Here is a 22,294-nt window from a genome sequence, read left to right as displayed (position 1 = left end):
GCGATCGCCAACCGCTCCTCCCAGTTCAAACGGGCGGCACCATCCGAAAGGAAGTTGACCCCCAACACTTTGAGAGGTCCGTCACAGAGGGTGAGACCCCCTGCGACGCCCTCCCTCGCCTTCCAGCTGCCGAAATACTTGGCCACCGACTTACTGAGGTTGAGCGTCGCGCCGGAGGCCCTACCGAACGCATGAACAAGGCTCATGGCATGACCGAGAGACTGATCCGAGCAGACGAAAAGGGTGGTGTCGTCTGCGTACTGGGTCAGTTTAACAGTTTTCCCCCGACTTCCTGGGATAAGAAGGCCATCGACCCCGGGGTGGGCGCGAATGGCGCACGCCAGTGGCTCTATATAGAGCGCGTAGAGGAGGGGGGAGAGGGGACATCCCTGCCTCACTCCACTCAGCTGGGGCACCAAGTCACTCAGGAAGCCATTGATAACAACATGGCTCCCAACTTCGTTATACAAAGTGTGTAACCACCCCAGGTAATTGGGTCCAAAGCCAAACTTACCCAATACTTGAAACAGGAAGCGGTGATCTACCCGGTCGAAGGCTTTCTCCTGGTCCAAGCTGACCAGCAGGAGAGGGAGGTTCCTGTCCTCCACCCAGGCGATGGCGTCGCGGATGAGATGGAGGTTCCACGTCGCCGATCGACCCGGTACTCCACACGTCTGATCGCTGTGAACCAGATGAGCCATGGCCTTCTTCAGGCGTTCTGTAAGGGTCTTTGCGATGAGCTTTGTGTCTACACAAAGCATGGTCAGGGGCCTCCAGTTGCCAAGGTCGGCACGATCACCCTTCTTGTGCAACAAAGAAAGAACCCCTGACCTCATGCTCCTAGTGAGCAAACCCCGGCGCTGAACGTCCTCTACAACCTGCAGTAATTCCGGCCCGAGGACATCCCAAAAAGTGGAATAAAATTCCACCGGGAGCCCATCAAGGCCCGGTACCTTGCGGCGGTTCATCTTGCCAAGCACTGCGGTCAGCTCGGCCAAGGTGATGGGGGCTTCTAAGCCGTCACGAATGTCACTGGGAAGGCAAGGTGAGATGTTGTCTAGGAACCGCTCCCCTGCAACCGGGTCCGTGTCCCTAACCTTAAAAAGATTGTGATAAAACAATTTAGCAACCTCCAGCATGTCTGATGTTGTTGTTACCGTATCGCCGTTTAAGGCCCGGAGAGAGTCGAAGGTCTTCTCCTCCCGGGCTTCCCTGGCTCTCTGGAAAAAATGAGTATTGCACTTTTCATTGTTTTCCAAAAAGAACATTCTGTCGCGGAGCATTTGGGCCGAGGCAGCCTGTGCATGCAGGCGCCTCAGCTCACCCTTTATATCAAGCAGTCGCTCGTGGTCGATGGTGCCCCCGCTGTTGTGAGCGGCGTATTCATCCCGCAACCTTCTCTCCAGCTGCAGAATGGAGAATTTCTTCTCCATCCTGCGCTGCTTGCTGTACTGCATGGAGAAGGTTCGGATCCTATCCTTCACACTCTCCCACCATTCGGCCACGGAGGGGAAGGTAGGCTTGTCCTTCTGCCACTCGGAGAAGTGATCTAAAAAAAGGTGTCTAAAATCGCTCTCCTCCAGGATCTGCAGGTTCATTTTCCAATAGCCACCCCCATATTCAGGGGCGTCTATGGAAACAGTGGCCTCCACTGCCAAGTGGTCAGTGGGCCACTGTGGGGAGAGGGACACCTTTTTAAAAACAACGGGGGGTGAGGCTAAAATATAGTCGATGCGACTGCTGGCTCCGCGACTATTGTGCCAGGTGAAGCCCGGCATGCTGGGGTTGCATATCTTAAAACCATCAACAAGTTTAAAGGAACGAATAAAATGGCGAAAGTGCCCAGAGCTGACATCCTGTCTACCCTCCAACGAGATGTTAAAGTCCCCTCCTAAAATCAAGTGTCGATCTGTGACACAGAACGGGGACAACTCTTCAAAGAGAGTTATACGGGACGAGGCCTCCACTGGAGCGTAGACACATATGGCCCGGAGGCGCTGTCCCCTCCATGTGGCGTCCACCCCCAAAACCCTACCTTGAAGAACGGTAAACGATCTTACTTCTTCAAAGGCGCGGTCGCCAAAAAGGATCCCGACGCCTGAGGAGTGGACACCACCTACGCTCCAGTAGGATCTACCCCTCTTCCATTGTCGTGAAAAGAGAGCCTCGTCCCGCTGGTCCCGGAGGTGGACTTCCTGCAGAAAACAAATGCTGAAGGGAGAAGATGCCAGCTGATTAAAAACAGATGTGCGCTTTAAAACGTTCCTCAAACCCCTGACATTCAAGGTGACAATATTAAAATTGGCCATGAAATGTTAAAAAGGTAAAATACAATTACAAACAACACACTAAAATAATAAAAGCCAGCCATTAAAAACAATACCGCATTACTGCCCCCCCTCCTCAGTCAAACCCAAAAGGCCCCCCAGTTCCAGCCCCCCCAGGTACTCCTGTTCATTTGCTTTGTCCTGCACACTACTGTACTCCTGGGGGGGCGCAGGGGACTGTCCCAAGTCCCACACCAGATGGGGGGCCCCCAATGTCGGGGAGGGGGGACTCTCTCGGCCTTGGTCCCCGGCCGCCACTGCTGGCAAGGTGGCAGCCGGAGGGCTGGATGCGTCGGGTTGTGCCTCCCTTCTGCTCTTCTTCCTCCTCCGGGGGGATGCGCCGCTCTTTCTCCTCCTGCTGCTGACACCTGGAGCCAGGACTGGAGACCCCTCCTGCATTGCAGTCGCTGTCGCTGGGGCCTCCTCCACCTCGGCCAGGGCATCTCCTCCTGCCCCCGCCGCCGACTGTTCCTGCCCGGACGTGGGGGCTTGCGCTCCCCCACCACTCTCCTTGCCGACAGCCCTGCTGCCTAACAGAGCGTCGGCGTATGACGTTTTCCGTTGGGGGCAGGAACGAGCCAGATGGTCCTCACCGTTGCAGTGGATGCAGCGACGGGGGCCCTTGCAGTCCCTGGCCATGTGCCCCGGCTCCAGGCAGTTGCGGCAGCGCAGGTTGGCGCATCCCTCCAGAGTATGTCCAAAGGTGTGACACTGTCGGCAGAAGGGAGGCTGTCCGGAATAAAACAAGTAAGCCTTATTGCCCTGTAGATTAAAATAGGCTGGGGGATGACTAAAACCGCCCGCCCCATTAGCGTCCGGGCGCAGGCGGGCCTGGAACTGGCGTCGACCAGTCCAGATCCCCAGCTCATCCCGGATATCCTTGTGGCCAGGAAGGAGGTCCACATACTTGTTCAAGAACTGGCGGACGGCTTCGCCGGACACATGCGGGTTAAAACAATGTACCGTAATTACCCGCTTGTCGGGCCACCACAGCGGCTCAACGGTGTATCGTCCCAGGAGAGGGTGCTGGGCCCTCTCCTTGCTCCGCTCCAGGACCTTGATGTAGCTCTCGTCGGTGGACAGGGTGACCTCGAAGAACTGGAAAGGGCCATTCCGCTGCACGCATAAGATGTCCTCCATGCGCAGGCCCAGCTCCCCGAAGGCCACCTCCCGGATGAAGGCCAGGCGGTCGGGGAAGGTGCCTACCTCCCCTTCGGCCCTCCAGCAGAACCGGGCGGTATTACGCAGGCCACCGCCTGCTACCAGCCACGGCCCGCTGAAGGGCTTCCTCGCAGCTCCGCCGGCCGTCGACATCCGGGATGGTCCACCGACGTCGTTCCTGGAGCAGAGTCCTCCTGCCGCCGTGGTCCCGACGTCCGCCGTGGTCCGGCCGCCGTCCGCCAATCCGGGATGAGCCGAGGAATGCTAAACTATAAAAGCAACTAAAAAAAATAAAAACACCAGTTCACCCGGCAGGGCGGCGGACAGGCCACCAGCCACTGCGGGATCCCCAGCCTAATAAAAACGAAAATAAAAGCAGGGATAAAAGGCTAAAAGGAAGGCACGGGTCGCCCCGTGGCAGCGGCGGTCAAGCCACCTACTGGGCACGCATTAGGTTTGCCGTGCCTTCCTCTAAAAAACCCGACGCAGTCCGTTAAAAGCGATAAAAAGAGCGTAAAATCCACTTGATCTTAGCCAAAAGGCCGAGAAGCGATACCCACAAATTGCGCCCCGCCGGGCGCCGGCATGCGGGATGCCGACGGAGCTGGCGCGGCTCAGCCCTCACCAGCCCCTCTGGCAGGTGTCGCCCGGCGAGTCCACGCGTGATCCAGGGAGACCACAGCCGCGCCACCGGGCACCTAACGCCAGCCGCTAAGCCGGGCCCAGTCTTCCTTTGACAGCAGCAGTGCAGCTCTGCTTGGGCAGAGCCTCCAAAAATACCATGAACTCATCGCTATCCCTCTCCACGGAAATCTTTAGTAAAAGGCGAAAGATTTATACGGGATGAAGAGAGACCCGAGTCGATATGGGGCCGCCGCCAAGCCCGTCGCCGTTAGCCGGGCCTGCGTGACGCCCCCGCTCGGAGTAGAATGCCCAGGGGCGTCGCAGCCGCCGTCCTCGGGGCCCCGACTCCTCCCTGTCCTCCTGTCCTCTCAAAAGACAGCAATCATTTTAACAAACATGAGGGGAAATTCAAAAGGCAAAGATGACATCATGCCTTACCTCAGCGCAGCTGTCCACCGCACAAACAGTGTGTCACCTTCCTTTAAAAAAAAAAAAAAAAAAAAAAAAAAAAAAGAAAAACGGCGGGAAACGGGGGCCACGCACAGACAGGGCCCCCCCCCTCACAGCACTCAGTCTATTAGTCACTCACTCACTCACTCACTCACTCACTCACTCACTCACTCACTCACTCACTCAGTCAGTCAGTCAGTCAGTCAGTCAGTTCTGCCTTTCGACAACAGGGGGCAGTAGAGGTGCACCATTCCCGGAAGCACTGCAATACCGGGTCGATGCGTGGAGCGGACGGGGCAAGCCCCACTTCCGGCTCCCTGTTCCAAAAATCCGTTTAATATGTGGTCCCCTCCATGGGGGACGTATCAGATATTAAACTGATAAGAACAGATACTACACTTGATCTTAGCCAAAAGGCCGAGAAGCGATACCCACAAATTGCGCCCCGCCGGGCGCCGGCATGCGGGATGCCGACGGAGCTGGCGCGGCTCAGCCCTCACCAGCCCCTCTGGCAGGTGTCGCCCGGCGAGTCCACGCGTGATCCAGGGAGACCACAGCCGCGCCACCGGGCACCTAACGCCAGCCGCTAAGCCGGGCCCAGTCTTCCTTTGACAGCAGCAGTGCAGCTCTGCTTGGGCAGAGCCTCCAAAAATACCATGAACTCATCGCTATCCCTCTCCACGGAAATCTTTAGTAAAAGGCGAAAGATTTATACGGGATGAAGAGAGACCCGAGTCGATATGGGGCCGCCGCCAAGCCCGTCGCCGTTAGCCGGGCCTGCGTGACGCCCCCGCTCGGAGTAGAATGCCCAGGGGCGTCGCAGCCGCCGTCCTCGGGGCCCCGACTCCTCCCTGTCCTCCTGTCCTCTCAAAAGACAGCAATCATTTTAACAAACATGAGGGGAAATTCAAAAGGCAAAGATGACATCATGCCTTACCTCAGCGCAGCTGTCCACCGCACAAACAGTGTGTCACCTTCCTTTAAAAAAAAAAAAAAAAAAAAAAAAAAAAAAAAAAGAAAAACGGCGGGAAACGGGGGCCACGCACAGACAGGGCCCCCCCCCTCACAGCACTCAGTCTATTAGCCACTCACTCACTCACTCACTCAGTCAGTCAGTCAGTCAGTCAGTTCTGCCTTTCGACAACAGGGGGCAGTAGAGGTGCACCATTCCCGGAAGCACTGCAATACCGGGTCGATGCGTGGAGCGGACGGGGCAAGCCCCACTTCCGGCTCCCTGTTCCAAAAATCCGTTTAATATGTGGTCCCCTCCATGGGGGACGTATCAGATATTAAACTGATAAGAACAGATACTACACTTGATCTTAGCCAAAAGGCCGAGAAGCGATACCCACAAATTGCGCCCCGCCGGGCGCCGGCATGCGGGATGCCGACGGAGCTGGCGCGGCTCAGCCCTCACCAGCCCCTCTGGCAGGTGTCGCCCAGCGAGTCCACGCGTGATCCAGGGAGACCACAGCCGCGCCACCGGGCACCTAACGCCAGCCGCTAAGCCGGGCCCAGTCTTCCTTTGACAGCAGCAGTGCAGCTCTGCTTGGGCAGAGCCTCCAAAAATACCATGAACTCATCGCTATCCCTCTCCACGGAAATCTTTAGTAAAAGGCGAAAGATTTATACGGGATGAAGAGAGACCCGAGTCGATATGGGGCCGCCGCCAAGCCCGTCGCCGTTAGCCGGGCCTGCGTGACGCCCCCGCTCGGAGTAGAATGCCCAGGGGCGTCGCAGCCGCCGTCCTCGGGGCCCCGACTCCTCCCTGTCCTCCTGTCCTCTCAAAAGACAGCAATCATTTTAACAAACATGAGGGGAAATTCAAAAGGCAAAGATGACATCATGCCTTACCTCAGCGCAGCTGTCCACCGCACAAACAGTGTGTCACCTTCCTTTAAAAAAAAAAATAAATAAATAAAAAAAAAAAGAAAAACGGCGGGAAACGGGGGCCACGCACAGACAGGGTCCCCCCCCCTCACAGCACTCAGTCTATTAGTCACTCACTCACTCACTCACTCACTCACTCACTCACTCAGTCAGTCAGTCAGTCAGTCAGTTCTGCCTTTCGACAACAGGGGGCAGTAGAGGTGCACCATTCCCGGAAGCACTGCAATACCGGGTCGATGCGTGGAGCGGACGGGGCAAGCCCCACTTCCGGCTCCCTGTTCCAAAAATCCGTTTAATATGTGGTCCCCTCCATGGGGGACGTATCAGATATTAAACTGATAAGAACAGATACTACACTTGATCTTAGCCAAAAGGCCGAGAAGCGATACCCACAAATTGCGCCCCGCCGGGCGCCGGCATGCGGGATGCCGACGGAGCTGGCGCGGCTCAGCCCTCACCAGCCCCTCTGGCAGGTGTCGCCCGGCGAGTCCACGCGTGATCCAGGGAGACCACAGCCGCGCCACCGGGCACCTAACGCCAGCCGCTAAGCCGGGCCCAGTCTTCCTTTGACAGCAGCAGTGCAGCTCTGCTTGGGCAGAGCCTCCAAAAATACCATGAACTCATCGCTATCCCTCTCCACGGAAATCTTTAGTAAAAGGCGAAAGATTTATACGGGATGAAGAGAGACCCGAGTCGATATGGGGCCGCCGCCAAGCCCGTCGCCGTTAGCCGGGCCTGCGTGACGCCCCCGCTCGGAGTAGAATGCCCAGGGGCGTCGCAGCCGCCGTCCTCGGGGCCCCGACTCCTCCCTGTCCTCCTGTCCTCTCAAAAGACAGCAATCATTTTAACAAACATGAGGGGAAATTCAAAAGGCAAAGATGACATCATGCCTTACCTCAGCGCAGCTGTCCACCGCACAAACAGTGTGTCACCTTCCTTTAAAAAAAAAAAAAAAAAAAAAAAAAAAAAAGAAAAACGGCGGGAAACGGGGGCCACGCACAGACAGGGCCCCCCCCCTCACAGCACTCAGTCTATTAGTCACTCACTCACTCACTCACTCACTCACTCACTCACTCACTCAGTCAGTCAGTCAGTCAGTCAGTCAGTCAGTTCTGCCTTTCGACAACAGGGGGCAGTAGAGGTGCACCATTCCCGGAAGCACTGCAATACCGGGTCGATGCGTGGAGCGGACGGGGCAAGCCCCACTTCCGGCTCCCTGTTCCAAAAATCCGTTTAATATGTGGTCCCCTCCATGGGGGACGTATCAGATATTAAACTGATAAGAACAGATACTACACTTGATCTTAGCCAAAAGGCCGAGAAGCGATACCCACAAATTGCGCCCCGCCGGGCGCCGGCATGCGGGATGCCGACGGAGCTGGCGCGGCTCAGCCCTCACCAGCCCCTCTGGCAGGTGTCGCCCGGCGAGTCCACGCGTGATCCAGGGAGACCACAGCCGCGCCACCGGGCACCTAACGCCAGCCGCTAAGCCGGGCCCAGTCTTCCTTTGACAGCAGCAGTGCAGCTCTGCTTGGGCAGAGCCTCCAAAAATACCATGAACTCATCGCTATCCCTCTCCACGGAAATCTTTAGTAAAAGGCGAAAGATTTATACGGGATGAAGAGAGACCCGAGTCGATATGGGGCCGCCGCCAAGCCCGTCGCCGTTAGCCGGGCCTGCGTGACGCCCCCGCTCGGAGTAGAATGCCCAGGGGCGTCGCAGCCGCCGTCCTCGGGGCCCCGACTCCTCCCTGTCCTCCTGTCCTCTCAAAAGACAGCAATCATTTTAACAAACATGAGGGGAAATTCAAAAGGCAAAGATGACATCATGCCTTACCTCAGCGCAGCTGTCCACCGCACAAACAGTGTGTCACCTTCCTTTAAAAAAAAAAAAAAAAAAAAAAAAAAAAAAAAAAGAAAAACGGCGGGAAACGGGGGCCACGCACAGACAGGGCCCCCCCCCTCACAGCACTCAGTCTATTAGCCACTCACTCACTCACTCACTCAGTCAGTCAGTCAGTCAGTCAGTTCTGCCTTTCGACAACAGGGGGCAGTAGAGGTGCACCATTCCCGGAAGCACTGCAATACCGGGTCGATGCGTGGAGCGGACGGGGCAAGCCCCACTTCCGGCTCCCTGTTCCAAAAATCCGTTTAATATGTGGTCCCCTCCATGGGGGACGTATCAGATATTAAACTGATAAGAACAGATTTTTTTTTTTCCATACTTTATTAAACAGTTCTGCACATCATTTAAATCAACACCACCTGATCAAAACATATAAACATCAAACCTACACTTTTAAAATTGGCATCGTCATCCATGCATATTAAAACAACCTTTCCAGCATACATCATAAACAAATATTACAACAATGTAAAAGGTTGAAATTTTTAACATAATACACATCAATGGCAATACAATAAAATCATAATAATAAGACATATTAAAACAGTATTAAACAAACAAATTATGCAGAACTATATACCATAAAATAATCAAAACAGTAATAAAATCAACAATTAAAATTACACACATTTACCCTTTAATTACATTCATCTGGCCATTTCTACAAATAAAATGTCACCTCAAATGCAAGCCATTAAAAGGTTAAAACCTTAAAAGAGGAACAGACCCACAGACCACAAATTTCAAACACAAGGGTCGGGTTAAAACAGGGTTATACACCATCCACACACATAAAATCTGAGACTTCGGGCATAAAATACGGTTAATCACAGAAACAAAGCACACCAAATAGATTAAAATGTTAATAGATAATGTTAATATTAATAAATACGTGCTAAAAGTGATCAACCAGTAGTGCACAATAAATTCTGTACATGCAATTATTAAAAAAGTATTTGAAATACAACACACGCGCAAAAAAACAAAGCACACTCACCTAAAACCCAAAGTACCTTCTGTGTGCTCCAGAAAGGTGCGTCATGTCCACCCTGTAGAATGGAGCGTCACCACCTAAACGAAACGGAGCTAAAGCCAAAAGAGGCCCTTCCACCTCTCCTTGGCCTCGTGGTAGCCCCGCTGGATGACGTCAGTCTCCATCCTGAAACCCAAGTCGGCCCGGATTTTACGGAACACCCCTTGTGCCTCCAGATGAACCCCTCTGCGGATGAGCGCGGTCCTGGCATTCCACAGCTCTCGCTTGGTAATGCTGACCAGCAGCCACATCCAGGGGCCGAAGGGGTTATGGAGCTTGGGGTCCCACCCCTTCAACACCTTGTCGTAGGTCAGACCGGGCTGCGGGTCCACACGTCCACACAGGCCCGCTACCAACCCCCAAACTCTCTGTGCATGCCCACAGTCCCAAAACACGTGCCTGATGGTCTCATCCTCGCTGCACTCGGCCCTGGGGCAGCGGGGGTGTCTGGTCAGCTTATGCCTATGTAAGACGTCCCTGACTGGCAGCTTACCATGAAGGCACTGCCAGTTCAGGTCCTGCAGCCTGTGATCCAAACCCTTAGGCTGGATTCTCGCCCATGTGCCTTCCTCCAGGCCCAACATGGCCCGAGTATCCCTATGACCAAGCAAAGCCCTATAAAGCGCTCTATGCTTGGTCAAGGCCTCTGTCTTGACACCTGCCGGAATAAACTTACTCCACTTGACAGCGTGGCTGTAGTGGGCCGGCAGGGTCTCAGCCTTGGGGCCGAGGTTGGTCCACGACGCCACCAGGCGTCTCATGGGGAGAGCCAGCCACAGACGCACAAAGTGCTGATGGGGGTGCTCGAGGGGAGCTGCCAGGCGCGTGCAGAGCTGCGAGAAGAACAGGCAGTCAAGCTTGAGAGGAAAGTCAATAACATCCCTCCCCCCACTGTCCTTTCCGAGATACATCACTTCCCTACGCACGTACTCGTACCTGCCCCCCCAGACGAGGTTGAAAACGTCTCTCGTCAGGCCTCTGCGCATGAAGCGGGGCAAAGGGTACACATGTGCAAGGTAGAGCAGGGTGGGAAGAATATCCACTTTTAAGGCTAAGACCTTACCTTGGAAGGACAGGGACCTGGACTTCCACAGTCCGATCTTCCGCCTGGCGATCGCCAACCGCTCCTCCCAGTTCAAACGGGCGGCACCATCCGAAAGGAAGTTGACCCCCAACACTTTGAGAGGTCCGTCACAGAGGGTGAGACCCCCTGCGACGCCCTCCCTCGCCTTCCAGCTGCCGAAATACTTGGCCACCGACTTACTGAGGTTGAGCGTCGCGCCGGAGGCCCTACCGAACGCATGAACAAGGCTCATGGCATGACCGAGAGACTGATCCGAGCAGACGAAAAGGGTGGTGTCGTCTGCGTACTGGGTCAGTTTAACAGTTTTCCCCCGACTTCCTGGGATAAGAAGGCCATCGACCCCGGGGTGGGCGCGAATGGCGCACGCCAGTGGCTCTATATAGAGCGCGTAGAGGAGGGGGGAGAGGGGACATCCCTGCCTCACTCCACTCAGCTGGGGCACCAAGTCACTCAGGAAGCCATTGATAACAACATGGCTCCCAACTTCGTTATACAAAGTGTGTAACCACCCCAGGTAATTGGGTCCAAAGCCAAACTTACCCAATACTTGAAACAGGAAGCGGTGATCTACCCGGTCGAAGGCTTTCTCCTGGTCCAAGCTGACCAGCAGGAGAGGGAGGTTCCTGTCCTCCACCCAGGCGATGGCGTCGCGGATGAGATGGAGGTTCCACGTCGCCGATCGACCCGGTACTCCACACGTCTGATCGCTGTGAACCAGATGAGCCATGGCCTTCTTCAGGCGTTCTGTAAGGGTCTTTGCGATGAGCTTTGTGTCTACACAAAGCATGGTCAGGGGCCTCCAGTTGCCAAGGTCGGCACGATCACCCTTCTTGTGCAACAAAGAAAGAACCCCTGACCTCATGCTCCTAGTGAGCAAACCCCGGCGCTGAACGTCCTCTACAACCTGCAGTAATTCCGGCCCGAGGACATCCCAAAAAGTGGAATAGAATTCCACCGGGAGCCCATCAAGGCCCGGTACCTTGCGGCGGTTCATCTTGCCAAGCACTGCGGTCAGCTCGGCCAAGGTGATGGGGGCTTCTAAGCCGTCACGAATGTCACTGGGAAGGCAAGGTGAGATGTTGTCTAGGAACCGCTCCCCTGCAACCGGGTCCGTGTCCCTAACCTTAAAAAGATTGTGATAAAACAATTTAGCAACCTCCAGCATGTCTGATGTTGTTGTTACCGTATCGCCATTTAAGGCCCGGAGAGAGTCAAAGGTCTTCTCCTCCCGGGCTTCCCTGGCTCTCTGGAAAAAATGAGTATTGCACTTTTCATTGTTTTCCAAAAAGAACATTCTGTCGCGGAGCATTTGGGCCGAGGCAGCCTGTGCATGCAGGCGCCTCAGCTCACCCTTTATGTCAAGCAGTCGCTCGTGGTCGATGGTGCCCCCGCTGTTGTGAGCGGCGTATTCATCCCGCAACCTTCTCTCCAGCTGCAGAATGGAGAATTTCTTCTCCATCCTGCGCTGCTTGCTGTACTGCATGGAGAAGGTTCGGATCCTATCCTTCACACTCTCCCACCATTCGGCCACGGAGGGGAAGGTAGGCTTGTCCTTCTGCCACTCGGAGAAGTGATCTAAAAAAAGGTGTCTAAAATCGCTCTCCTCCAGGATCTGCAGGTTCATTTTCCAATAGCCACCCCCATATTCAGGGGCGTCTATGGAAACAGTGGCCTCCACTGCCAAGTGGTCAGTGGGCCACTGTGGGGAGAGGGACACCTTTTTAAAAACAACGGGGGGTGAGGCTAAAATATAGTCGATGCGACTGCTGGCTCCGCGACTATTGTGCCAGGTGAAGCCCGGCATGCTGGGGTTGCATATCTTAAAACCATCAACAAGTTTAAAGGAACGAATAAAATGGCGAAAGTGCCCAGAGCTGACATCCTGTCTACCCTCCAACGAGATGTTAAAGTCCCCTCCTAAAATCAAGTGTCGATCTGTGACACAGAACGGGGACAACTCTTCAAAGAGAGTTATACGGGACGAGGCCTCCACTGGAGCGTAGACACATATGGCCCGGAGGCGCTGTCCCCTCCATGTGGCGTCCACCCCCAAAACCCTACCTTGAAGAACGGTAAACGATCTTACTTCTTCAAAGGCGCGGTCGCCAAAAAGGATCCCGACGCCTGAGGAGTGGACACCACCTACGCTCCAGTAGGATCTACCCCTCTTCCATTGTCGTGAAAAGAGAGCCTCGTCCCGCTGGTCCCGGAGGTGGACTTCCTGCAGAAAACAAATGCTGAAGGGAGAAGATGCCAGCTGATTAAAAACAGATGTGCGCTTTAAAACGTTCCTCAAACCCCTGACATTCAAGGTGACAATATTAAAATTGGCCATGAAATGTTAAAAAGGTAAAATACAATTACAAACAACACACTAAAATAATAAAAGCCAGCCATTAAAAACAATACCGCATTACTGCCCCCCCTCCTCAGTCAAACCCAAAAGGCCCCCCAGTTCCAGCCCCCCCAGGTACTCCTGTTCATTTGCTTTGTCCTGCACACTGCTGTACTCCTGGGGGGGCGCAGGGGACTGTCCCAAGTCCCACACCAGATGGGGGGCCCCCAATGTCGGGGAGGGGGGACTCTCTCGGCCTTGGTCCCCGGCCGCCACTGCTGGCAAGGTGGCAGCTGGAGGGCTGGATGCGTCGGGTTGTGCCTCCCTTCTGCTCTTCTTCCTCCTCCGGGGGGATGCGCCGCTCTTTCTCCTCCTGCTGCTGACACCTGGAGCCAGGACTGGAGACCCCTCCTGCATTGCAGTCGCTGTCGCTGGGGCCTCCTCCACCTCGGCCAGGGCATCTCCTCCTGCCCCCGCCGCCGACTGTTCCTGCCCGGACGTGGGGGCTTGCGCTCCCCCACCACTCTCCTTGCCGACAGCTCTGCTGCCTAACAGAGCGTCGGCGTATGACGTTTTCCGTTGGGGGCAGGAACGAGCCAGATGGTCCTCACCGTTGCAGTGGATGCAGCGACGGGGGCCCTTGCAGTCCCTGGCCATGTGCCCCGGCTCCAGGCAGTTGCGGCAGCGCAGGTTGGCGCATCCCTCCAGAGTATGTCCAAAGGTGTGACACTGTCGGCAGAAGGGAGGCTGTCCGGAATAAAACAAGTAAGCCTTATTGCCCTGTAGATTAAAATAGGCTGGGGGATGACTAAAACCGCCCGCCCCATTAGCGTCCGGGCGCAGGCGGGCCTGGAACTGGCGTCGACCAGTCCAGATCCCCAGCTCATCCCGGATGTCCTTGTGGCCAGGAAGGAGGTCCACATACTTGTTCAAGAACTGGCGGACGGCTTCGCCGGACACATGCGGGTTAAAACAATGTACCGTAATTACCCGCTTGTCGGGCCACCACAGCGGCTCAACGGTGTATCGTCCCAGGAGAGGGTGCTGGGCCCTCTCCTTGCTCCGCTCCAGGACCTTGGTGTAGCTCTCGTCGGTGGACAGGGTGACCTCGAAGAACTGGAAAGGTCCATTCCGCTGCACACACAGGATGTCCTCCATGCGCAGGCCCAGCTCCCCGAAGGCCACCTCCCGGATGAAGGCCAGGCGGTCGGGGAAGGTGCCTACCTCCCCTTCGGCCCTCCAGCAGAACCGGGCGGTATTACGCAGGCCACCGCCTGCTACCAGCCACGGCCCGCTGAAGGGCTTCCTCGCAGCTCCGCCGGCCGTCGACATCCGGGATGGTCCACCGACGTCGTTCCTGGAGCAGAGTCCTCCTGCCGCCGTGGTCCCGACGTCCGCCGTGGTCCGGCCGCCGTCCGCCAATCCGGGATGAGCCGAGGAATGCTAAACTATAAAAGCAACTAAAAAATAAAAACACCAGTTCACCCGGCAGGGCGGCGGACAGGCCACCAGCCACTGCGGGATCCCCAGCCTAATAAAAACGAAAATAAAAGCAGGGATAAAAGGCTAAAAGGAAGGCACGGGTCGCCCCGTGGCAGCGGCGGTCAAGCCACCTACTGGTCACGCATTAGGTTTGCCGTGCCTTCCTCTAAAAAACCCGACGCAGTCCGTTAAAAGCGATAAAAAGAGCGTAAAATCCACTTGATCTTAGCCAAAAGGCCGAGAAGCGATACCCACAAATTGCGCCCCGCCGGGCGCCGGCATGCGGGATGCCGACGGAGCTGGCGCGGCTCAGCCCTCACCAGCCCCTCTGGCAGGTGTCGCCCGGCGAGTCCACGCGTGATCCAGGGAGACCACAGCCGCGCCACCGGGCACCTAACGCCAGCCGCTAAGCCGGGCCCAGTCTTCCTTTGACAGCAGCAGTGCAGCTCTGCTTGGGCAGAGCCTCCAAAAATACCATGAACTCATCGCTATCCCTCTCCACGGAAATCTTTAGTAAAAGGCGAAAGATTTATACGGGATGAAGAGAGACCCGAGTCGATATGGGGCCGCCGCCAAGCCCGTCGCCGTTAGCCGGGCCTGCGTGACGCCCCCGCTCGGAGTAGAATGCCCAGGGGCGTCGCAGCCGCCGTCCTCGGGGCCCCGACTCCTCCCTGTCCTCCTGTCCTCTCAAAAGACAGCAATCATTTTAACAAACATGAGGGGAAATTCAAAAGGCAAAGATGACATCATGCCTTACCTCAGCGCAGCTGTCCACCGCACAAACAGTGTGTCACCTTCCTTTAAAAAAAAAAAAAAAAAAAAAAGAAAAACGGCGGGAAACGGGGGCCACGCACAGACAGGGCCCCCCCCCTCACAGCACTCAGTCTATTAGTCACTCACTCACTCACTCACTCACTCAGTCAGTCAGTCAGTCAGTCAGTCAGTCAGTTCTGCCTTTCGACAACAGGGGGCAGTAGAGGTGCACCATTCCCGGAAGCACTGCAATACCGGGTCGATGCGTGGAGCGGACGGGGCAAGCCCCACTTCCGGCTCCCTGTTCCAAAAATCCGTTTAATATGTGGTCCCCTCCATGGGGGACGTATCAGATATTAAACTGATAAGAACAGATACTACACTTGATCTTAGCCAAAAGGCCGAGAAGCGATACCCACAAATTGCGCCCCGCCGGGCGCCGGCATGCGGGATGCCGACGGAGCTGGCGCGGCTCAGCCCTCACCAGCCCCTCTGGCAGGTGTCGCCCGGCGAGTCCACGCGTGATCCAGGGAGACCACAGCCGCGCCACCGGGCACCTAACGCCAGCCGCTAAGCCGGGCCCAGTCTTCCTTTGACAGCAGCAGTGCAGCTCTGCTTGGGCAGAGCCTCCAAAAATACCATGAACTCATCGCTATCCCTCTCCACGGAAATCTTTAGTAAAAGGCGAAAGATTTATACGGGATGAAGAGAGACCCGAGTCGATATGGGGCCGCCGCCAAGCCCGTCGCCGTTAGCCGGGCCTGCGTGACGCCCCCGCTCGGAGTAGAATGCCCAGGGGCGTCGCAGCCGCCGTCCTCGGGGCCCCGACTCCTCCCTGTCCTCCTGTCCTCTCAAAAGACAGCAATCATTTTAACAAACATGAGGGGAAATTCAAAAGGCAAAGATGACATCATGCCTTACCTCAGCGCAGCTGTCCACCGCACAAACAGTGTGTCACCTTCCTTTAAAAAAAAAAAAAAAAAAAAAAAAAAAAAAGAAAAACGGCGGGAAACGGGGGCCACGCACAGACAGGGCCCCCCCCCTCACAGCACTCAGTCTATTAGTCACTCACTCACTCACTCACTCACTCACTCACTCACTCACTCAGTCAGTCAGTCAGTCAGTCAGTCAGTCAGTTCTGCCTTTCGACAACAGGGGGCAGTAGAGGTGCACCATTCCCGGAAGCACTGCAATACCGGGTCGATGCGTGGAGCGGACGGGGCAAGCCCCACTTCCGGCTCCCTGTTCCAAAAATCCGTTTAATATGTGGTCCCCTCCATGGGGGACGTATCAGATATTAAACTGATAAGAACAGATACTACACTTGATCTTAGCCAAAAGGCCGAGAAGCGATACCCACAAATTGCGCCCCGCCGGGCGCCGGCATGCGGGATGCCGACGGAGCTGGCGCGGCTCAGCCCTCACCAGCCCCTCTGGCAGGTGTCGCCCGGCGAGTCCACGCGTGATCCAGGGAGACCACAGCCGCGCCACCGGGCACCTAACGCCAGCCGCTAAGCCGGGCCCAGTCTTCCTTTGACAGCAGCAGTGCAGCTCTGCTTGGGCAGAGCCTCCAAAAATACCATGAACTCATCGCTATCCCTCTCCACGGAAATCTTTAGTAAAAGGCGAAAGATTTATACGGGATGAAGAGAGACCCGAGTCGATATGGGGCCGCCGCCAAGCCCGTCGCCGTTAGCCGGGCCTGCGTGACGCCCCCGCTCGGAGTAGAATGCCCAGGGGCGTCGCAGCCGCCGTCCTCGGGGCCCCGACTCCTCCCTGTCCTCCTGTCCTCTCAAAAGACAGCAATCATTTTAACAAACATGAGGGGAAATTCAAAAGGCAAAGATGACATCATGCCTTACCTCAGCGCAGCTGTCCACCGCACAAACAGTGTGTCACCTTCCTTTAAAAAAAAAAAAAAAAAAAAAAGAAAAACGGCGGGAAACGGGGGCCACGCACAGACAGGGCCCCCCCCCTCACAGCACTCAGTCTATTAGTCACTCACTCACTCACTCACTCACTCAGTCAGTCAGTCAGTCAGTCAGTCAGTCAGTTCTGCCTTTCGACAACAGGGGGCAGTAGAGGTGCACCATTCCCGGAAGCACTGCAATACCGGGTCGATGCGTGGAGCGGACGGGGCAAGCCCCACTTCCGGCTCCCTGTTCCAAAAATCCGTTTAATATGTGGTCCCCTCCATGGGGGACGTATCAGATATTAAACTGATAAGAACAGATACTACACTTGATCTTAGCCAAAAGGCCGAGAAGCGATACCCACAAATTGCGCCCCGCCGGGCGCCGGCATGCGGGATGCCGACGGAGCTGGCGCGGCTCAGCCCTCACCAGCCCCTCTGGCAGGTGTCGCCCGGCGAGTCCACGCGTGATCCAGGGAGACCACAGCCGCGCCACCGGGCACCTAACGCCAGCCGCTAAGCCGGGCCCAGTCTTCCTTTGACAGCAGCAGTGCAGCTCTGCTTGGGCAGAGCCTCCAAAAATACCATGAACTCATCGCTATCCCTCTCCACGGAAATCTTTAGTAAAAGGCGAAAGATTTATACGGGATGAAGAGAGACCCGAGTCGATATGGGGCCGCCGCCAAGCCCGTCGCCGTTAGCCGGGCCTGCGTGACGCCCCCGCTCGGAGTAGAATGCCCAGGGGCGTCGCAGCCGCCGTCCTCGGGGCCCCGACTCCTCCCTGTCCTCCTGTCCTCTCAAAAGACAGCAATCATTTTAACAAACATGAGGGGAAATTCAAAAGGCAAAGATGACATCATGCCTTACCTCAGCGCAGCTGTCCACCGCACAAACAGTGTGTCACCTTCCTTTAAAAAAAAAAAAAAAAAAAAAAAAAAAAAGAAAAACGGCGGGAAACGGGGGCCACGCACAGACAGGGCCCCCCCCCTCACAGCACTCAGTCTATTAGTCACTCACTCACTCACTCACTCACTCACTCACTCAGTCAGTCAGTCAGTCAGTCAGTCAGTTCTGCCTTTCGACAACAGGGGGCAGTAGAGGTGCACCATTCCCGGAAGCACTGCAATACCGGGTCGATGCGTGGAGCGGACGGGGCAAGCCCCACTTCCGGCTCCCTGTTCCAAAAATCCGTTTAATATGTGGTCCCCTCCATGGGGGACGTATCAGATATTAAACTGATAAGAACAGATACTACACTTGATCTTAGCCAAAAGGCCGAGAAGCGATACCCACAAATTGCGCCCCGCCGGGCGCCGGCATGCGGGATGCCGACGGAGCTGGCGCGGCTCAGCCCTCACCAGCCCCTCTGGCAGGTGTCGCCCGGCGAGTCCACGCGTGATCCAGGGAGACCACAGCCGCGCCACCGGGCACCTAACGCCAGCCGCTAAGCCGGGCCCAGTCTTCCTTTGACAGCAGCAGTGCAGCTCTGCTTGGGCAGAGCCTCCAAAAATACCATGAACTCATCGCTATCCCTCTCCACGGAAATCTTTAGTAAAAGGCGAAAGATTTATACGGGATGAAGAGAGACCCGAGTCGATATGGGGCCGCCGCCAAGCCCGTCGCCGTTAGCCGGGCCTGCGTGACGCCCCCGCTCGGAGTAGAATGCCCAGGGGCGTCGCAGCCGCCGTCCTCGGGGCCCCGACTCCTCCCTGTCCTCCTGTCCTCTCAAAAGACAGCAATCATTTTAACAAACATGAGGGGAAATTCAAAAGGCAAAGATGACATCATGCCTTACCTCAGCGCAGCTGTCCACCGCACAAACAGTGTGTCACCTTCCTTTAAAAAAAAAAAAAAAAAAAAAAAAAAAAAAGAAAAACGGCGGGAAACGGGGGCCACGCACAGACAGGGCCCCCCCCCTCACAGCACTCAGTCTATTAGTCACTCACTCACTCACTCACTCACTCAGTCAGTCAGTCAGTCAGTCAGTCAGTCAGTTCTGCCTTTCGACAACAGGGGGCAGTAGAGGTGCACCATTCCCGGAAGCACTGCAATACCGGGTCGATGCGTGGAGCGGACGGGGCAAGCCCCACTTCCGGCTCCCTGTTCCAAAAATCCGTTTAATATGTGGTCCCCTCCATGGGGGACGTATCAGATATTAAACTGATAAGAACAGATACTACACTTGATCTTAGCCAAAAGGCCGAGAAGCGATACCCACAAATTGCGCCCCGCCGGGCGCCGGCATGCGGGATGCCGACGGAGCTGGCGCGGCTCAGCCCTCACCAGCCCCTCTGGCAGGTGTCGCCCGGCGAGTCCACGCGTGATCCAGGGAGACCACAGCCGCGCCACCGGGCACCTAACGCCAGCCGCTAAGCCGGGCCCAGTCTTCCTTTGACAGCAGCAGTGCAGCTCTGCTTGGGCAGAGCCTCCAAAAATACCATGAACTCATCGCTATCCCTCTCCACGGAAATCTTTAGTAAAAGGCGAAAGATTTATACGGGATGAAGAGAGACCCGAGTCGATATGGGGCCGCCGCCAAGCCCGTCGCCGTTAGCCGGGCCTGCGTGACGCCCCCGCTCGGAGTAGAATGCCCAGGGGCGTCGCAGCCGCCGTCCTCGGGGCCCCGACTCCTCCCTGTCCTCCTGTCCTCTCAAAAGACAGCAATCATTTTAACAAACATGAGGGGAAATTCAAAAGGCAAAGATGACATCATGCCTTACCTCAGCGCAGCTGTCCACCGCACAAACAGTGTGTCACCTTCCTTTAAAAAAAAAAAAAAAAAAAAAAAAAAAAAAGAAAAACGGCGGGAAACGGGGGCCACGCACAGACAGGGCCCCCCCCCTCACAGCACTCAGTCTATTAGTCACTCACTCACTCACTCACTCACTCACTCACTCAGTCAGTCAGTCAGTCAGTCAGTCAGTCAGTTCTGCCTTTCGACAACAGGGGGCAGTAGAGGTGCACCATTCCCGGAAGCACTGCAATACCGGGTCGATGCGTGGAGCGGACGGGGCAAGCCCCACTTCCGGCTCCCTGTTCCAAAAATCCGTTTAATATGTGGTCCCCTCCATGGGGGACGTATCAGATATTAAACTGATAAGAACAGATTTTTTTTTTCCCAATACTTTATTATACAGTTCTGCACAACAATTAAAATCACACAAATATACAAAGCATATAAACATCAATTTGCACTGTCATCAAGACATAATAAAACAGCCTTTTTGGTTCACAAATACAGATCCATAAATACTTTATAAAAGGCTAAAACATTCTCAACACAGTGCTACTTATATATGCTATACAAAACAAACCATTATTAAAACAATATTAAACAAAACATCTCCAGAACTGCAATAAAACACAAAACTATAAAACCACCAAAAAATGTCATTACAATATCAATTAAAACACAATTACAATTAAATGGCCATTTACACAAATAAAATGCCACCTTAAATGCCAGCTATTAAAACCTAAAACCATTAAAGGAGGAACACACCCGGCGACCTCCAACCTCTACACCAGGGTCAGGTTGGGACAGGGTCATACATTTCCACACACGTAAAATCAGCACCTCGGGAATAAAAACAAGGTCAATCATTTAAAAAGCAGCACAACAAACCAGAGTAAAATGTTAATAAATACAGTTATTGTTAATATGAATAAATAGGTGCTAAAAATGATCAACCAAAAACCGTGCTCAATTAATTATGCACATGCTGTTAGATAAAACCATTTTGAATACAACACACGCAAAAAAAAAACAAAGCACACTCACCTAAAACCCGAAGTATCTCCAGTGTGCTTCAGAAAGGTGTGTCACATCAAACCCTGTAGAATGGAGCGTCACCACCTAAACGAAACGGGGCTAAAGCCAAAAGAGGCCCTTCCACCTCTCCTTGGCCTCGTGATAGCCCCGCTGGATGACGTCAGTCTCCATCCTGAAACCCAAGTCGGCCCGGATTTTACGGAATACCCCTTGTGCCTCCAGATGAACCCCTCTGCGGATGAGCGCGGTCCTAGCATTCCACAGCTCTCGCTTGGTAATGCTGACCAGCAGCCACATCCAGGGGCCGAAGGGGTTATGGAGCTTGGGGTCCCACCCCTTCAACACCTTGTCGTAGGTCAGACCGGGCTGCGGGTCCACACGTCCACACAGGCCCGCTACCAACCCCCAAACTCTCTGTGCATGCCCACAGTCCCAAAACACGTGCCTGATGGTCTCATCCTCGCTGCACTCGGGCCTGGGGCAGCGGGGGTGTCTGGTCAGCTTATGCCTATGTAAGACGTCCCTGACTGGCAGCTTACCATGAAGGCACTGCCAGTTCAGGTCCTGCAGCCTATGATCCAAACCCTTAGGCTGGATTCTCGCCCATGTGCCTTCCTCCAGGCCCAGCATGGCCCGAGTATCCCTATGACCAAGCAAAGCCCTATAAAGCGCTCTATGCTTGGTCAAGGCCTCTGTCTTGACACCTGCCGGAAAAGACTTACTCCACATGACAGCGTGGCTGTAGTGGGCCGGCAGGGTCTCAGCCTTGGGGCCGAGGTTGGTCCACGACGCCACCAGACGTCTCATGGGGAGAGCCAGCCACCGACGCACAAAGTGCTGATGGGGGTGCTCGAGGGGAGCTGCCAGGCGCGTGCAGAGCTGCGAGAAGAACAGGCAGTCAAGCTTGAGAGGAAAGTCAATAACATCCCTCCCCCCACTGTCCTTTCCGAGATACATCACTTCCCTACGCACGTACTCGTACCTGCCCCCCCAGACGAGGTTGAAAACGTCCTTCGTCAGGCCTCTGCGCATGAAGCGGGGCAAAGGGTACACATGTGCAAGGTAGAGCAGGGTGGGAAGAATATCCACTTTTAAGGCTAAAACCTTACCTTGGAAGGACAGGGACCTGGACTTCCACAGTCCGATCTTCCGCCTGGCGATCGCCAACCGCTCCTCCCAGTTCAAACGGGCGGCACCATCCGAAAGGAAGTTGACCCCCAACACTTTGAGAGGTCCGTCACAGAGGGTGAGACCACCTGCGACGTCCTCCCTCGCCTTCCAGCTGCCGAAATACTTGGCCACCGACTTACTGAGGTTGAGCGTCGCGCCGGAGGCCCTACCGAACGCATGAACAAGGCTCATGGCATGACCGAGAGACTGATCCGAGCAGACGAAAAGGGTGGTGTCGTCTGCATACTGGGTCAGTTTAACAGTTTTCCCCCGACTTCCTGGGATAAGAAGGCCATCGACCCCGGGGTGGGCGCGAATGGCGCACGCCAGCGGCTCTATATAGAGCGCGTAGAGGAGGGGGGAGAGGGGACATCCCTGCCTCACTCCACTCACCTG

At 55.3% G+C, this 22,294-nt stretch overlaps 21 non-coding genes and 1 pseudogene across 21 annotated transcripts; all 22 read right to left on the bottom strand.

Moving 5' to 3' along the window:
- Nucleotides 1-4,237: 4,237 nt before the first annotated feature.
- On the bottom strand, nucleotides 4,238-4,351 carry LOC140584301 (U5 spliceosomal RNA). Its single transcript, XR_011986263.1, has one exon. It is a non-coding gene; the product is annotated as a U5 spliceosomal RNA (small nuclear RNA).
- A 448-nt stretch (nucleotides 4,352-4,799) lies between these two features.
- On the bottom strand, nucleotides 4,800-4,991 carry LOC140585347 (U2 spliceosomal RNA). Its single transcript, XR_011987307.1, has one exon. It is a non-coding gene; the product is annotated as a U2 spliceosomal RNA (small nuclear RNA).
- Nucleotides 4,992-5,186: 195 nt separating this feature from the next.
- LOC140584300 (U5 spliceosomal RNA) lies at nucleotides 5,187-5,300 on the bottom strand. The gene has a single exon (XR_011986262.1). It is a non-coding gene; the product is annotated as a U5 spliceosomal RNA (small nuclear RNA).
- A 416-nt stretch (nucleotides 5,301-5,716) lies between these two features.
- LOC140585336 (U2 spliceosomal RNA) lies at nucleotides 5,717-5,908 on the bottom strand. Its single transcript, XR_011987296.1, has one exon. It is a non-coding gene; the product is annotated as a U2 spliceosomal RNA (small nuclear RNA).
- Nucleotides 5,909-6,103: 195 nt separating this feature from the next.
- LOC140584299 (U5 spliceosomal RNA) lies at nucleotides 6,104-6,217 on the bottom strand. Its single transcript, XR_011986261.1, has one exon. It is a non-coding gene; the product is annotated as a U5 spliceosomal RNA (small nuclear RNA).
- A 430-nt stretch (nucleotides 6,218-6,647) lies between these two features.
- On the bottom strand, nucleotides 6,648-6,839 carry LOC140585324 (U2 spliceosomal RNA). The gene has a single exon (XR_011987284.1). It is a non-coding gene; the product is annotated as a U2 spliceosomal RNA (small nuclear RNA).
- Nucleotides 6,840-7,034: 195 nt separating this feature from the next.
- On the bottom strand, nucleotides 7,035-7,148 carry LOC140584298 (U5 spliceosomal RNA). The gene has a single exon (XR_011986260.1). It is a non-coding gene; the product is annotated as a U5 spliceosomal RNA (small nuclear RNA).
- A 440-nt stretch (nucleotides 7,149-7,588) lies between these two features.
- LOC140585313 (U2 spliceosomal RNA) lies at nucleotides 7,589-7,780 on the bottom strand. The gene has a single exon (XR_011987273.1). It is a non-coding gene; the product is annotated as a U2 spliceosomal RNA (small nuclear RNA).
- Nucleotides 7,781-7,975: 195 nt separating this feature from the next.
- Nucleotides 7,976-8,089, bottom strand: LOC140584297 (U5 spliceosomal RNA). Its single transcript, XR_011986259.1, has one exon. It is a non-coding gene; the product is annotated as a U5 spliceosomal RNA (small nuclear RNA).
- Nucleotides 8,090-8,505: 416 nt separating this feature from the next.
- On the bottom strand, nucleotides 8,506-8,692 carry LOC140584144 (U2 spliceosomal RNA). Its single transcript, XR_011986174.1, has one exon. It is a non-coding gene; the product is annotated as a U2 spliceosomal RNA (small nuclear RNA).
- A 6,043-nt stretch (nucleotides 8,693-14,735) lies between these two features.
- LOC140584295 (U5 spliceosomal RNA) lies at nucleotides 14,736-14,849 on the bottom strand. The gene has a single exon (XR_011986257.1). It is a non-coding gene; the product is annotated as a U5 spliceosomal RNA (small nuclear RNA).
- A 416-nt stretch (nucleotides 14,850-15,265) lies between these two features.
- Nucleotides 15,266-15,457, bottom strand: LOC140585302 (U2 spliceosomal RNA). The gene has a single exon (XR_011987262.1). It is a non-coding gene; the product is annotated as a U2 spliceosomal RNA (small nuclear RNA).
- A 195-nt stretch (nucleotides 15,458-15,652) lies between these two features.
- On the bottom strand, nucleotides 15,653-15,766 carry LOC140584294 (U5 spliceosomal RNA). The gene has a single exon (XR_011986256.1). It is a non-coding gene; the product is annotated as a U5 spliceosomal RNA (small nuclear RNA).
- A 440-nt stretch (nucleotides 15,767-16,206) lies between these two features.
- On the bottom strand, nucleotides 16,207-16,398 carry LOC140585291 (U2 spliceosomal RNA). Its single transcript, XR_011987251.1, has one exon. It is a non-coding gene; the product is annotated as a U2 spliceosomal RNA (small nuclear RNA).
- A 195-nt stretch (nucleotides 16,399-16,593) lies between these two features.
- On the bottom strand, nucleotides 16,594-16,707 carry LOC140584293 (U5 spliceosomal RNA). The gene has a single exon (XR_011986255.1). It is a non-coding gene; the product is annotated as a U5 spliceosomal RNA (small nuclear RNA).
- Nucleotides 16,708-17,123: 416 nt separating this feature from the next.
- On the bottom strand, nucleotides 17,124-17,315 carry LOC140585280 (U2 spliceosomal RNA). The gene has a single exon (XR_011987240.1). It is a non-coding gene; the product is annotated as a U2 spliceosomal RNA (small nuclear RNA).
- Nucleotides 17,316-17,510: 195 nt separating this feature from the next.
- Nucleotides 17,511-17,624, bottom strand: LOC140584292 (U5 spliceosomal RNA). The gene has a single exon (XR_011986254.1). It is a non-coding gene; the product is annotated as a U5 spliceosomal RNA (small nuclear RNA).
- A 427-nt stretch (nucleotides 17,625-18,051) lies between these two features.
- On the bottom strand, nucleotides 18,052-18,243 carry LOC140585269 (U2 spliceosomal RNA). Its single transcript, XR_011987229.1, has one exon. It is a non-coding gene; the product is annotated as a U2 spliceosomal RNA (small nuclear RNA).
- Nucleotides 18,244-18,438: 195 nt separating this feature from the next.
- LOC140584291 (U5 spliceosomal RNA) lies at nucleotides 18,439-18,552 on the bottom strand. The gene has a single exon (XR_011986253.1). It is a non-coding gene; the product is annotated as a U5 spliceosomal RNA (small nuclear RNA).
- A 424-nt stretch (nucleotides 18,553-18,976) lies between these two features.
- On the bottom strand, nucleotides 18,977-19,168 carry LOC140585258 (U2 spliceosomal RNA). The gene has a single exon (XR_011987218.1). It is a non-coding gene; the product is annotated as a U2 spliceosomal RNA (small nuclear RNA).
- Nucleotides 19,169-19,363: 195 nt separating this feature from the next.
- Nucleotides 19,364-19,477, bottom strand: LOC140584290 (U5 spliceosomal RNA). Its single transcript, XR_011986252.1, has one exon. It is a non-coding gene; the product is annotated as a U5 spliceosomal RNA (small nuclear RNA).
- Nucleotides 19,478-19,909: 432 nt separating this feature from the next.
- Nucleotides 19,910-20,124, bottom strand: LOC140584209 (U2 spliceosomal RNA; annotated as a pseudogene).
- Nucleotides 20,125-22,294: the final 2,170 nt, after the last annotated feature.

This window comes from Paramormyrops kingsleyae, unplaced genomic scaffold, assembly GCF_048594095.1.
Source record: "Paramormyrops kingsleyae isolate MSU_618 unplaced genomic scaffold, PKINGS_0.4 ups31, whole genome shotgun sequence".
Lineage (NCBI taxonomy): Eukaryota > Metazoa > Chordata > Actinopteri > Osteoglossiformes > Mormyridae > Paramormyrops > Paramormyrops kingsleyae.
The sequence above is the reverse complement of the archived record's forward strand: the minus strand, read 5'-3'. Positions and strand labels throughout refer to the sequence as shown.